Source organism: Acartia tonsa, chromosome 11 (genome assembly GCF_053477335.1).
Source record: "Acartia tonsa isolate MP-2025a chromosome 11, ASM5347733v1, whole genome shotgun sequence".
Taxonomy (NCBI): Eukaryota; Metazoa; Arthropoda; class Copepoda; order Calanoida; family Acartiidae; genus Acartia; species Acartia tonsa.
This window is the reverse complement of record NC_137270.1, coordinates 39,021,532-39,037,134: the sequence shown is the minus strand read 5'-3', so window position 1 is coordinate 39,037,134 and position 15,603 is coordinate 39,021,532. Positions and strand designations below refer to the sequence as shown.

General features: G+C 33.1%; 1 protein-coding gene across 5 annotated transcripts in view; it reads left to right on the top strand.

Annotated features, from left to right (window-relative positions):
• Nucleotides 1-718: 718 nt before the first annotated feature.
• Nucleotides 719-15,603, top strand: part of LOC145332085 (uncharacterized) — a 135,123-nt gene continuing 120,238 nt past the window's right edge. For 3 of the 5 annotated variants that reach the window (XM_080177018.1, XM_080177017.1, XM_080177021.1), the window contains exon 1: nucleotides 720-1,119. The gene's annotated coding sequence lies outside the window, so the exon portion shown is untranslated. Of the gene's footprint in view, nucleotides 1,120-15,603 lie in introns of all 5 variants that reach the window. The other 2 variants (XM_080177019.1, XM_080177020.1) reach the window with 1 other exon arrangement.

The following is a 15,603-nucleotide window of genomic DNA, read 5'->3' as shown; positions in this document are numbered from 1 at the left end:
AATCGAGGAATGTGTAGTGGGGGTTGTATGCTCTATGGGGGTAAATAAACCCATCTTGAACAATACACTCTTGCTTTAACTCCTTTTGGACCTTTGTAAAGCTTACCTATAATGGAAATTTTGAGGTCTACAGTAAAAACTACATTTTATAATAGTATATACTAGTTATGACGTAATAAAATTAAACATTCAAAATAAACCATAAGCAATGCTTATAAAAGATATTATCTGCCCTTTTTAACTTTTGATTTTTAAGAGTAAATATCCAAATCTTCTGTTATGAACGAGAGGCTTCAAAGTTTAGTGGTTGTAGATGTAAAGAGAAAGATTGAGAGGGGAAGGGGGGGGGGGGGGCAAAACACCTGAATCCTCCAAGTTAAGAGCGAGGCCTAAAGTTTTCACGGATTTCTTGACATAATAGCTGGAAAAAATCCTCCAAACCTATTGTGAATTGTTAATGATAAGACTCTGGAAATCATATTAGATCGAGACAATTATTTGGGGAGGGAGACTGTAGGGAAGGGGGGGGGGGATGGTTTTGGCCGAAGGGAATGGGTTGTACAGAGAAAACGAAAAAAAAGAAAGAAGGCCTCCTATGTTTGTGTGTGTGTGTGTGTGTGTGTGTGTGTGTGTACTGTGTAAGTGTGATTACAAATGTGTCTGTGTGTGTGTTTTAAGGGATGTTTTTATGTGTTTGTGTGTTTGATATTGTGTTTCAATGTTCAGTAGGACTACACCAGCTGACCTTACTGGTTGCAAACAACAAGCGGACAACCTGCCACCGAGCAGAATATTAAATCCTACAGTTTTTCTATAAAAAAACTTAATATTTCCTACTGACAGTGCTAATAACGTTAATAAAACATAAAATTTTATATAACAAAAATTTTATTGTTAAAAATATCAAGATTTTAAATAACTTTATCGCAAACTGAGCTCTTGAGCCAAAAAGTTTTGAAAGTTATATTGTAACCTACATATGTAAATATACATTTGTGTTTTTTACATATATTATTTAAATACAAATCAAGTTTAAAGCGGAGATAAATTAAAAAGGCGAGTGCAGCGTATTTTCAAGTTTGCTGACAAACCAAAAAGACCATCCTATTATTCAAACAGGTAAATTTCATTTTATTTTTTTAATGTAAAACCACAACGTTTTATGAGTCAGTGATAATTGAATTAAATAAATAATTTGGTTAAAATTCATGAATATTTTAAGTATAAAAACTATGTACTATGGAAGGAATTTGGTGATTTAAAAAATTTTATTCGTCAATTTTTTTTTATTATATAAATATATGTTTTTGTTTGTTTTGTTTTGATTTCTCATATAATGTTAATATTTTGTATTGGCATTTTCTAATCTAATGATATAGCCATCGCTAACATATTATCGGCATGCAGTCATTTTAGTTACATAATTTACGTCGGCAATGTAGCATTATCTTAAAGTACTCTTAATTGACTTATTGTCAACGCAAATTAAACTATATTAGAGTTGTCATAGATCATATATCATCGATGTCGCATATTTGCAATGTAATTATGATATTATGATACTAGCGGCTACGCCCCTAGAAGCCTCTAGGGGCACTTAAGGTAGGGGGGGGGGGAAAGTGGAATCCATCCCATTTTGAATTTGAGTTTCAAAAGAGTAAAAAAATTTTTTTTGGGGGGGGCGAGGTGGTTGAAGACACCCTCTCCAAAAACAGTTTAAAACCTTCCCAGGACTTATAAGAAGCTTCACTGTAAAGGAGAACAATATCGATTCAGCGGTTAGCGAGATCCTTCGGGACGGACAAAAAACGCTTACTACTTTATATAATAGGATAATAATAACAAAGTAATGTTAACTCTGGGTAAAACTAATTTTGAGATGTGACCAAATGGAAGTGGGTATGAAAATGAGAAAGGAAACAATAATATATTAATTAATATCATAAAATTAATACCAGTTTTGTCTAATCTTATAGTTTACATTTTAATATCCACGTAAAGCTGTTTTTAATACGATGCGATAAAATACTGTTATAATGTTTGTGAATTAATAGCAGCTAGACTTTAGAGAAGCATTTGATATAATTATTTAAAGCTAATAATAGGGTCTGTCCGTATGTCCGCAACAGATAGCTCTGATCTTTGATTTAGGTATTTTGTTTTTTTCATTTCGATTATTCATCAGGCCTTCTTTTAAAAACAAGGATGACAACATCCATAAAAGCGAAGCTCTGAAATGGAAGGACAAACGAACATTAACACTTGTAGATTGGCAGAACTGAATTATCAGAATATTAAATGCGTCAGTACAAACAATATTATAAGAAAATTTGTTGAAAACCTGCATAAATAGATAATACTGTTTAAGGACATGCTTAATTTTTTTTTACTTGTTTATAGAGATGCTTCGCTTATAACATTGTACCTTGTTGGAATAGGAATCAGTTTTCAAAAAATCAGAAGAATCGGATGATTTTAACATACAAAAATTTGGAACACAGTAATAGTGTCTGACTGATTATGACGTAACAATTAGCTAATGAGAGGTCGTTATTGACCAATGGTAAAATTTATGGTGGCCTCTCATTGGCTAATTTTTTTTGTTACGTCATAATCAGTCAGACACTATTACTGTGTTCAAAAATTTGTTGTCAAATAAGTTTCAAATGGACGTACGGACATTCTTGATTATAGAGTTGCTACCGTTTCTAAATTGTACCTAACTACTACAGGAATCACCCTGCAAAATTTTAAATCGATAGGACAATTCTAACCTATTTAAATTAACGAAAAGAGCTATCTCTCTGTGACGGACGGACGGGCATACGGACGGATGGATCGAACCTAATTATAGAAAGCTTCGCTTTAAAAAAATAATTATTTGATTATAAAGAAGCTTTTGGCATATTTATGATTCATGAATAAAAGACAAAAAAATATGAAGAGTTTCATGTGGATAACTTTCTCCATTTTCACTTGGGACAAATCAATGACACGGACAATTTTATGAAAAATTTGTTGTATATTCTAATATTTATATAAACAAGGATGACAACATCCATAAAAGCGAAGCTCTAAAACAGTAGGACAAACTAACATTTACAATTGTAGAGTCAGATCTTAATAAGCAGAACATTGTCATAAAAGTCTATTTAAAATTGTATCTATTGCAAAATTAATTAAATACAGGATATTGTTTAAGGGGACATGCTTACATTTTTAGGACTTCATAACAGAGATGCTTCGCTTACAACTTTATACTTTGTTGTCTTAAGGATCTTTATTCCAAAAAACAGATAAATAAATAAAATTATATCATTGTAGTAAAAAATAAATGTTTTAAATGAACATATTGACACTCGGGTAACTAATGTAGAGTTGCTACGCTTTTAAATCGTAACTAATTTTTATAGGAATCATTAACCCCTTACAGTCGGGCCCCTTGCCGCACCTTAATCGGTCGGGGGGTGGGGGGAGCGTTCAACGCCCCCCTCATTATCTCAGTTCCTATTAGAGCTAGAGGGCTAATTTTTTTTGTGCAAGTCCCCTGTTTGATAATGAATTTCCGACCTTTTATAAGTCTAAGTCAATTTTCGCTTCCTTCACCCTTTTATTTAACAACCTTTGTTTTTAGGTATTTTTTACTTAAAAATTTAAACGGCTGTAATTTTCTTATTTTTCAAGCTAGACGAAAATTTTTTTTCCAGAAAATGTTTATCTTTATGTAAATTTTACATTAGAAATATCAAAATATAAATTTCAGCGGCCGCAGCTGTACTTGGCAGCTGCCAGCCGCCGCAGTCAGCGGTCGGCGGGAAAACGGCGGCGGATCTTCATGAAATTTTAATACGCCATGTAGACATGTAAGAAAAGCTTAAGTTAAAATTTAAAGTCTCTAAGTAAAAAATTGCGGCCACAGGAGCCTTTTAAAGATTTCTGGAGACCTGGAGGATCAGGACCTGCAGGATCATACCTGGAACCTGAAAGTGACTTAAACACCTGTATTTCATATAAGGATGTACTACTAGAGGATTTTTTAGTATTTTGGTATGAAAAAATGCTTTGTTTTAGTCAAAAAATATTTTTGCTCTTTACCTGGATGACCCTGCCAGGTTTGCTGGCATCCTGTGCCCGCCAGGATGGAGATATTAAAAAAATTCTAACGCTCAGTTATGTGTCATACCCATACTTAAAAAGTCAAGCAGTTTGGGCTCTTTATCTTTCACACACAGAAAATGAGATAGAAAAAACCGGATGGGGGGGCGTTCAACGCCCCCCCCCCCCCGACCATTAAGGGTTAAGTTTAAAATTAATAGGACAATTCTAAATGCCAAAATTTATGAGAAGCTTCTCTTCAAGAAAATTTAATGTAGACTTTAATTTTCCAAAATCATCCATTACTTATAGAAACCTATATCTACTAATTGCTGATATTTTGATGGTTTCATTATAATATCAGCCCTATGATGATATTATAACGGCCCATTTGCCTTTTTAAAAGCGAAGCTTTTCTATAATTAGGGTCGGTCCGTATGTCCGTCAGTAAGAAACGGATAGCTTTTTTCGTTAATTTAGGCAAGCTAGAATTTTTCTATCGATTCCAAACTTTGAATGATGATTCCTGCAATAGTTAGTTTGATTTAGAAAGCGTAGCAACTCTATAATCGTTACCAGAATGTCCGTACGTCCATTTTAAACATGTTGATTTTTAACTTTTGTTACAACAATTTTTTTGTGTTATGATTATCTGATTGATCTAATTTTTGGAGTACTGATTCCTATTACAATAAGGTACAAGATTACAAGCGAAGCATCTCTATAATCAAGTCCTTAAAATGTTAGCATGTCCTTAAACAGAATTATGTATTTCAAGAAGTTTAGCAACAAATATAATACGCATAATTTTGTCAAAACTTTTATATTTTTATTTTGTAAATTCAGTTCTGACACTCTATAAGAGTTAATGTTTGTCTGTCATACCGTTTCAGAGCTTCGCTTTTTGGATGTTTTCATCCTTGTCATCCTTGAATAGATTATTTGTCCTCTCTCCTCGGGTGGATAGAATTTATTTGGTCTATAATTGAAATTTTATCTCTCTTTACATATATATCATACATTTTCTTTTTTTTCTGTTGCGCAGTTATTATATAACAATGGGTTTGTACATAGTTCGTCTGTTTAAATACTATTGTTGACGAAACCAAAACAAATTAAAAATGTTTAATTACATTTAATATCTGAATTCTTTAACCTAAATCTACATATTTTTTTTACATGTTATATGCTTTAGCAATTATGCTGTTCTATAACTTGCAAATCCGTTGATCAACCCGTAATTTTCCGGTTGCTATAAAATATAGAACACTGAGTGAAATGTCCTTTTAAAAATAAGCAAGTATACATAGACGTCAAAGCTATTTTTTTTGGGAGGGGGGGTAAAATGGCGCGCGAAGCGCGCCGAAATTTTTTTTTACCCCCCCCCAAAATTTTTACCCTGGGGGTAAAATTTGATTGGGGGGGGTAATTACCCCCTCTGAAGTCTGTTGGGGGGGGGGGGGGGAAATTAAGGTAACCCCCCCCAAAAAAATTTACCCCCGGATCTGAGTAATTCTCAACTTTTATATTCATTACTCATACTTAGAATATAATTTAATCTTTTTTAAAAAGCTATGCTATTGTCAAATTTAATTGTTCTTCTTTACTTCTATTCTTTCTGAAATATTCCGAGCTCGGCAGCCGCGTTCTAGCCGCCTGTAAGCCTCAGGGAAATCAACCTTTTACAATTTTAATCACCAGCTGGAAGTCTGGAACCTGATCCAAAAAGGACAATCTCTTTTATATAAAAAAATATTAGAAACTGTTTCAAATTTGAGGCTTGGTTGCGGCTGACGTGCAGCTTCCGAGCCCTGGAAATATTCAATTTATTTCTCTATTTATTTTCTTTTACTGATTTACTTGAATTCAATAGTTTTGACTGTCTTTGCATTTTTTGTTAGTTTCTTTTGTTATCTGTTTGTCTGTTTGTTTGTCTATTTGTTGTCTGTTTGTGATTCTATAACGTAGTCTCTTTGTCTGTCTGTTTTATGCCATTTTAATAAATTAAAAACAAACCATCTTCTCTTTCTTTTTACTAAATTGAAAATAAGGGGGGAGGGGTTAATTTATTTACTATGTCTACCCCTGCTGGGGACTCTAACCTAGCAGGCCCTATACCTACGTCGACCTTACCCTGATGAGCTACCCTGTTCCCATTATAACCTTACACAACCTAACCTGACCTAAAGCAATGAACAAACAAACAAAAAACTGTATTTATTTCAAAATACGGAGGGGGGGGGGGGGTTATCAGTGATAAATAGGGTACGTTGTGTTACATAAAACTAGCGGCCTCTAGGGGCACTGGTAGGAGGGGGAAGAGTTGACCTTTTTGGGGGGGAGGGGAGTGAAGACACCCTCTCCAAAAATAGTTTAAAACCTTACTAGGACCTATAAGAAGCTTCACTGTAAAGGGGAACAATATCAGTTTAGCGGTTAGCGAGATCCTTCGGGACAGACAAAAAACGCTTACTACTTTATATAATAGGATAATATTTAACTATTCTGTTAATAACTAAATCCTATTTTTATTTGTTTGCCTCACAGTGCGCGTTTGACCAGGGATGAAACGTTTGAACACTCAACTTAATGAATCAACCAATCAAAATTCACCAACGTCCCCAAAGTTGTTAAGCCAACGAATAAGAAAACATAATTGAAAACTTTAGGAACTAGTGTAATAAACAGCCAATTGTCCCCTCTCTCTCTGGCGTTTGACGTATTTATAGTACATATTTAATACGTATTTAGTTTAATTATTATCTTTTTTCCAATCAATATTTTTCTTAGAAATAATTTTTTTTTTTATTAATTGGTTGGTCCAAAACTGGCGAAACACCAAAAAGTGACAGGATCTCTGTATGTCTGCCTGTTTGTTTGTCTTTCTGTCTGTACCGAGAGAACTCGCTAACCTCTGAAACGAAATGGTTCTGCTAGCTTCTCATAGGTCCTGGGAGGATTTATACCTATTTTTGGGAAATCGTATAAATCCAAAATAAATATAAAGGTCCTCCTAGCGGAATATTTTGGTAAACAACTGATCTTACATAGTTTAAAAGAAAACATTTTATGTGCACCTAGAGGCCTCTAGTAAAGGATATAGACAAACTATAAAAATGATTTTAAAACTAATAATAATAATTTCTATAAAACATTCAATGTTCATATTTTGATGTAGTAAGTCTTTTTAGATGATCTAATAGATGCAGTAGACTGCTAATAACAGTGAAACGTATGAACTAACAGACGTATTAAAGTATAAGCTTCAAGAGTAGCTGCGCTACAAAAAAAAGTCAAAGAAATTTAGGATTATTGTAATGAAAGATATTATTTGTCACGCGATATCCTTTTTTTCCCCTTCTAATTAATATATAATTTTCGTGCTAATAGTACATTCATTATATCCAATGTCAAGGCTTAATATACATCCTTGGCGGCAAATTTATGATATAAAGTAGTAAAGCTTTTTTTTGTTTTTATCCGTTCAAATCTCGCTAATGACTGAACCGAGTTAGGAATATATATTAGGCTTTACATAATCGTTCCAGGATTGTTTTTAAGCATTTAAAAAATCTAAGTCTTTGGATGTTCTTAGGCTATTCTTGTGTCCTTTTAGGGGCGTATCCGAGATTCAATATAAGAAGTCTTGGGTCTACTGCAGTTCACGGTAAAATATTGCTAGTTACGAATATTGCTAAAAATTTATGAATTTTAAAGGCTGCTAGCTGCCAAACGACTGAACGTACAGATCATGCCCGCACAATGTTTTAAGCGGCATAAGAAGGCCTACAAATAATCTGGAATAGCCATAAATCAATAATGCATAATTATCTCGCAGTGCAGATAAATGCGCGAAAAAGACCTATTTTACGCGGATTTTCTTCAGTGAAGCTTTCCCTGTGCATCATTTGATCTTGGCTATTCCAGATTATTTGTAGGCCTTCTTATGCCGCTTAAAATGGTGTGCGGATATGATCTGTACGTTCAGCCGTTTGGCAGCTAGCAGCCTTTAAAATTCATATTTTTTTAGCAATATTCGTTACCAGCAATATTTTACCGTGAACTGCAGTAGATCCGAAGTCTTTTACTTAAGATAAGACTCTAGGGGGCTAGGTGTTGCTTCGGGTACTAGACCTCTTCTCCACGCACCTTGAAACATACTCCGCTTATGATTGCAGTGTAAAGCGTCCATTCACCCATCAGACAACCAACTCTATGAGATGCACGACCTTTGTCTGAGAAGTCCAAACTGTGCATGGTAACGAGCTGCGCCTGTTTTGGGCTAAGGCATTCCCCCCACTCTAACTATTTACGTCGCGCATCTGACATAGTAGCAGTGGGAACCAATTTTAACGTCTTTAGTTATGACGCGGTGTCGGACCGAGATTCGAACCTATTACCTTCCCGACGACGAGCGGATGCGCTACGTGTTGAGCCACGGTCGCGGGTTAAGTCTTTTACATATGCAGAGAGGGAGCGGACATTGGACACTAAATTATTCTGATACCGAAAGTTTATAAACACGCACTTTTCCGAGCACTGACACTTCTAATTAGTAAAAATGTTTAAGCAGAGCTACTTAAAACCTACTAATCAAGATTTAATTCTCAGCCATTCTCAAAAAATAATGTAAAGCATCGTATTACAGACATTTTCCACGAAAAAAATTAGATTATATATATTGAATTCAGTTTTATTAGCCTTGTCCTTCGGCCCCTCAAGGCTAACAATACTGGTTTTAATCTGATATCCACAGAAAGCAACCTTTCATACGATGCGGTGAATAACTCTTCTTGTATAAAATTGAGTTAGGTATCTAGATTTGGGGCTACAAAAAAATTGTTGTGGACTTATATAGCATTCACATAGAACGTATGCAGATACCCAAAGTATGAAGCAGCTACACACGACACAACAATAAATAGTTAATTTATTGGGAACAATAAATGTTCCCACGTCATCATTTATTGACTCTTTGTACGGGGATAAAGGGATATAAAGCTCCTCTGGAAAGTAATATATAATCTTAGTTTCTAGTCCTTGAGAATCTACACTTTATATTTGAATCTGGTTTATTTTTTGAATCTAAAACCTACTTTAAGGGATCTAAAGGGATACGACAATGGCCAATAAATATATGTACATCCCCATTGATGATAAACAACATCATCCCTTCTCAACTTAATAAACAAACCAAGCAAAATTCAATAAAATTTCATAGTTAAGTTAACTTTATTTTAAAACTTAATGAACAGCCTAATTTCCCCTCCTTCCTATCTTATCTATCAAAACAAATATAGCATACCATTGCACATTGGGGCATATCCGCCAAAAAGGGGATTTAATTATTTAGAGCCCGAATTTCTTGTTCAAAATGTCAAATTATAATGTTTGAGGTCAGGGAATGCATTTCTTAACTTATCAGAGTATTATGGAAATTTTTCAGTAGCGCAGCTACTCTATCACTAGCTTTTTGGGCCCTTTAAAGTGTATCTATGTCAATTGTAGTCCGATTTTAGTGTTCAAAGTGTCAAATTAGGGGTTGTTGGGGCCTGGGAATTTATTTCGGTAGAAGGGGAGGGGATGGTGTAAAGGGGGTGGATGGGAAATCCTTATTTTAGTCAGCTACAAGTTTGTTCAGTGATAATAAATCCATTATAAATGTAGGCATGATTGACATCAATTTTTATAAACTAATATCTATATTTATAATGAAATTATGATTCTTGTTTACTGTTTATCTGTATATTAACCCTTAACAGTTAGGGGGAGGGGATCGTTTCCCCCCCCACCCTCCTCCCCTCCGTTTTTTTCTATCATATTTTCTGTGTGTGAAAGATAGAGGGCTATAAATGAGTGACTTCTTAACTATGGCTATGCCACTTAACTGAGAGTTGGAATTTTTTGAATATCTCCAGCCTGGCGGGCACTGCATGCCAGCAAACCTGACAGGTTCATCCAGATAAAAAGCAAAACATTTTTTCTGACTTAAACAAAGCCTTTTATCTTACTAAAATATCATAAACCCTTATGTAAAATATAGGTATTCAAGTCAATTTTAGATTTTAGGTTCCAGGTATGATCTTGAAGGTCCTGATCCTCCAGGTCTCTAGAAATCTTTAAAAGCCTCCTGTGACCGCAATTTTTTACTTAGAGACTTCAAATTTTAAATTTAAGCTTTTCTTGTATGTCTACATAACGTATTAAAATTTCCTAAAGATCCGCCGCCAATTTCCCGCCACCCGCCAACTGCGGCGGCTGGCAGCTGCCAAGTACAGCTGCAGCCGCCAAAATTTATGTTTTGAGATTTATAATATAAAATTTATATAAAGATAAACATTTTCTGAAAAAATTGTATTTGTAGCTTCAAAAAAAGAAAATAACATCTTTTTGAAATTTTTAAGTAAAAAAGGACCTAAAAACAAAGGTTGTTGAATAAAAGAGCGAAGTAAGCGAAAATTGACTTTGAATCACTTGTAGTCGGAAATTCATTATCAATCAGGGGACCTGCAAAAAGAACCCCCTCCCCCCCGACAGATAAATGTGCGACAAGGGGCCCAACTGTTAAGGGTTAATTAACAAACAGGGATCTAAGGGACAAAACAATGACCGATTAATATATGTATCATTGTATATTGTATATACCTACATAATATTGATACATCAAATTATATTACGAAATTGGTTACTGTAGATGACAATTAGTGATTAAAATATTTCAACACTCTACTTAATGAACCAAGCAATAAAAAATCAATAAAACTTCCTAAAGTTTTTAGGCCAAAAAATATAAAAATTTTATTTTAAAACTTTGGGGACTAGTGTAATAAACAGCCCAATGTCCCCTCCCTTCCTAAATAAAACTGCAGATTTTAAAATGAAGACCAAGTAATTACATAATTTAAAAACAAAGCATTACCAATAGACAGACACATAACACTTGCTAACTCCAATTTCAATTAATTATAAGAACACCACGTTATTTGGATATTAACTTAACCTTTGGGACATTTGGCTGTTTATAACACTAGTCGCAAAAGATTTACAGTTGTGTGTTAAAATGTTTTGAATACTAATTTTTATCTATACAAGAGGTAATTTTGTGTTTTATAATTGGGAATGTACATCAATTATATTGACCTTTGTCTTATCCCTTTAGATCATTGATAATGGTAATAATCCTTAGAAACAATTATTTAGTTACATTAAAACTTCGAACATAAAGAGGTGTTGATTTAGGCTTAGCCCCTCCCCACCATTTAGTGCAATATCTATCATCTATCCATCTATCTAGTGTGGTAAATTGCAAAATCCATCTATCTATCAATCTATCTATCCATCTATCTATTCATTTATATATCCATCTATCTATCCATCTATTTATCCATCTATCAAATCATCTATCTATCTATCCATCTATCCATCATCCAACTATCTATCTATCTCAACCTCTAAGGAAAACAATAAGGATGATACAATTCATAAGTAACGAAGTACAAAAAATCTACTGTGATAAATTGCGAATATGGTCAATTAAAGAGCAAATGCTTAAATTTAATAGTAAATTACATACTGAATAGCTTTTATCTAAACACTCTAAAATAATAGACATAATATACGTGGATATTATAACTGGGTAAATTTTGTTGTCAATTTAGGTTGCTAATTTAGTCCTCATTTATTGGTCAGTTCTTACGTCCAGTATGAGGGGAGGGGATATTGTTATATTAGCATGCTGGAAAGACCGTTTCATTTTAGTTGGAGAAAATATGGTGCAACATGCAAGTAATTGTATATCCCTTATTAAGATTCTAATTTCGGGTTGTTACAATATTGACAGGAAGAATTATCTAATAAATTAGCGCAGCAATATCAAATTTGAAAAAAACCCATATATTTTAGAGGTAAAATAAAGCAGGGATTTAATAAAATAAAACAACTATGTTATTAAACTTTGACTTTAAAATCGCCTTTAAAAGCATTTTCTTACAAAGTTTTTGTGCACCCACCTTCAGAAAACAGGCAAAAAATCCCTACGGGGGCGCGGGGGGGTAAATGAAACCAGTACTGGCGATTATAATATGTCTTTTGGTAATCAAATATCGCTTTTTTAGCCGGTGGCACCCGGTGAAAACATGTTTCCTGATACTGTCTACTTAAATGTTGATTTTAAAACAAACAAAAATAAACTAAAATCTTGACTTCAACTAGAATTATGTAGGACTAATATCTTCAATTTGTGCTTTTTTCTTTTATATTCTCAATATACATGTAATGCATGACTCAACAAAAGTTATTTTGTCTAATTACGTTAATTCTAAGAGATTTTATAATACTTTTAAAATTGTTGGTGAAACACACAAAATATGCCTTTTTCTGTAAGAAATTTTTTGCATTTCTTAACTTCCAGGCATTAGAAAGCTTACTTAAAAAGCGTAATTTTACGATTCCTTTGAAATCTGATGTAATATGGATATAATAATACTCATAGAATGATTAAAACTTGATTTGGGGTTGGTGAATAAAATCCCCTGGTTGCCCGTATGTGCATTGTACATAAAAACATAAAAAATGAAATTTATGTTTTTCACCAGGTGCAATATTCCTGAAGTAACATCTGATGTAGAGTAATACATGGAGGGAGGGGACATTGGGCTGTTTAGTTTTTAGTCCCCAAAGTTTTATAATAATGTTTTCTTATTCGTTTTCTTAACAACTATGTCACTTTTATTGGTTTCTTCATTAAGCAATGTATTTAAATATCAACCACTAATTGTAATCTACAGATGGGGTAATTTTTGTTTCTTATTGGTGATGTATATCAATTTATCAGCCATTGTCTTATCCCTTCAGATCCCTGATCTGATGTAGAGTAATATAATAATTGGATTAACAGAATTTAAGGTTCAGGTTCCAGGGACTTTTCTTCTTCCAAGAATAATATTTATACTTGTTGTTTTAATGATAATATTACATATAAAATATTCATTACAATTTCAAGTGCCATATCGAGAACAGAAACCCCTCTCCCACATATTGAAAAAAAACAAGGATGACAACATCCATAAAAGCGAAGCTCTGAAATTGAAGGACAAACAAACATTAACACTTGTAGAGTGTCACAACCGAATAATCAGAATATAAATGTATAACAGTCGAAACAAAATAGTAAGTCAATTAATTGAAAAACTTAATAAATACAGGATAATGTTTAAGGACATTCTTTTAAATGTTTATTACTTAATTATAGAGATGCTTTTCTTTTAACATTGTACTTTGTTGTCCTAGGAATCAGTGTTCCAAAAATCAGACTAATCGGATAATTATATCACATAAAAGTTTGTTGTTAAAACAGTTAAAAAACAACATGTGTAAAATGTACGTACGGACATTCTGATAACTACTTTAGAGTTGCCATGCTTCCTAAATCGTACCTCCATACTACAGGAATCACCATGCTAAGTTTGAAATCGATAGGACAATTCTAACATGCCTAAATTAACGAAATAAGCTGTCCATCACGGACGGACGGACGTACGGATTGACCTTTATTATAGAAAAGCTTGGCTTTCAAAAATTTATCAAAGTGATAATCGTTGTTAATACTATATACTACTATGTCAGGTGCACCACATTAATAAAAAACTTAGTTTTGATTCCTAAGCCTTTCAATTAAAGTAATCCGCTATTTTTTAACTACATTATTCGATCAAACAACTGTTAAGAATAAAATTCTCTAGAACCCAACCTAAGGTGCTGACTAATCATAAGGTGAATTGTTCACATGAAACCACACAAAAAAACACTTTTGTATTAAACAACGACAAACATGTTTGACATAAATCAGTGATCTAAAGGGATAAGACAGTGGCTGATGAATTGTTTACATACAATCCCAATGATGATACACAAAATTACCCCTTTTATAGATTACAATTAGTGGTTGAAACGTTTGGAAACTCAACTTAATGAACCAACCAATCAAAATTCAATAAAAGTCTCCAAAGTTCTTAGGCTAACGAATAAGAAAACTTTATTATAAAACTTTGGGGACTAGTGTCATAAACATCCCAATCTCCCAGCCCTCTTCTCTGGACATAAATACTTAAAGAATAAAATTAGAAAAAAGAACTTTTCTTCATGCGTCTAACTTAGCAACATGATATCAAAAGTTTTATGATTTTATAATTTGATAAGATATTTGAGCTCTAAACCTCTTTAATTACCAGCGGACATGCGGACATGTTAGAACAATGGATTTATTATTACTTCGATTCTCACCAGATTATCATGTACTCTAATAAAGTGAAACTTGAAAGCTGGCTAAAAGAACTATCCCCTACTGCCTCTCTTTATCCCATTCCCTCCCCTCCGACTGGATGAACAAACTGACCAATAAGAGTTCCATATTCGCAAGTTGTCATAATATCAACGAATATTCTATATCCATTGTTAGAACACCTCCTACAAATTATTTTCACGTGCCAATAAGGGACTTCTAAGGTTTATCAATAAAATAAAATTACAATACAATTTCTCGTCTGCTTTTTACTGTTACTAATTAATTTTAAAGGAATATGCTAATAAACAGAGTTGGTAGGATAGGTATAGAAAAGATAAAAAGACAAGAAGTTTTTCAGCAAAAATGAACAATTGAGCATTATACAGTAAGTTAAAAAAAACTTAATAGATCTAAACTAGATTTTTAAAATCCGTCAATAAAGAGAAAATAAATACAATAAATAGATATAAATCCCCAATTATGATAAACAATCAAGATTAAATAAAGTTCCCAATGTTTTAAGTCAAAGAAAAATTTAGTGTTTTCTTCTTTTGAAGATTCTTTATTCTCTTTTACTGTTTTGAGTCAAGGCATTCCCATATATTTATTTGTTAAGTAACTACTTTATTATACAGAAGTATTGCTTGCTTACAGTTAGAACCAATAATTTGTTATTTATTTACTTTGTGATCTATGATTATTTATCATCCAATGTTCTATCCCTGTATCTCTGGCTTATTATAGGTCACTATACTCTGAATAATTACATGATATAAGATTAATTTATCATCCAATGTTCTATCCCTGTATCTCTGGCTTAGTATAGGTCACTATACTCTGGATAATTACATGATATAAGATTAATTTATCCTCCAATGTTCTATCCCTGTATCTCTGGCTTATTATAGGTCACTATACTCTGGATAATTACATGATATAAGATTAATTTATCATCCAATGTTCTATCCCTGTATCTCTGGCTTATTATAGGTCACTGTACTCTGGATAATTACATGATATAAAATTAATTTATCCTCCAATGTTGTATCCCTGTATCTCTGGCTTATTATAGGTCACTATACTCTGGATAATTATATGATATAAGATTAATTTATCATCCAATGTTTTATCCCTGTATCTCTGGCTTATTATAGGTCACTATAGTCTGGATAATTATATGATATAAGATTAATTTATCATCCAATGTTCTATCCCTGTATCTCTGG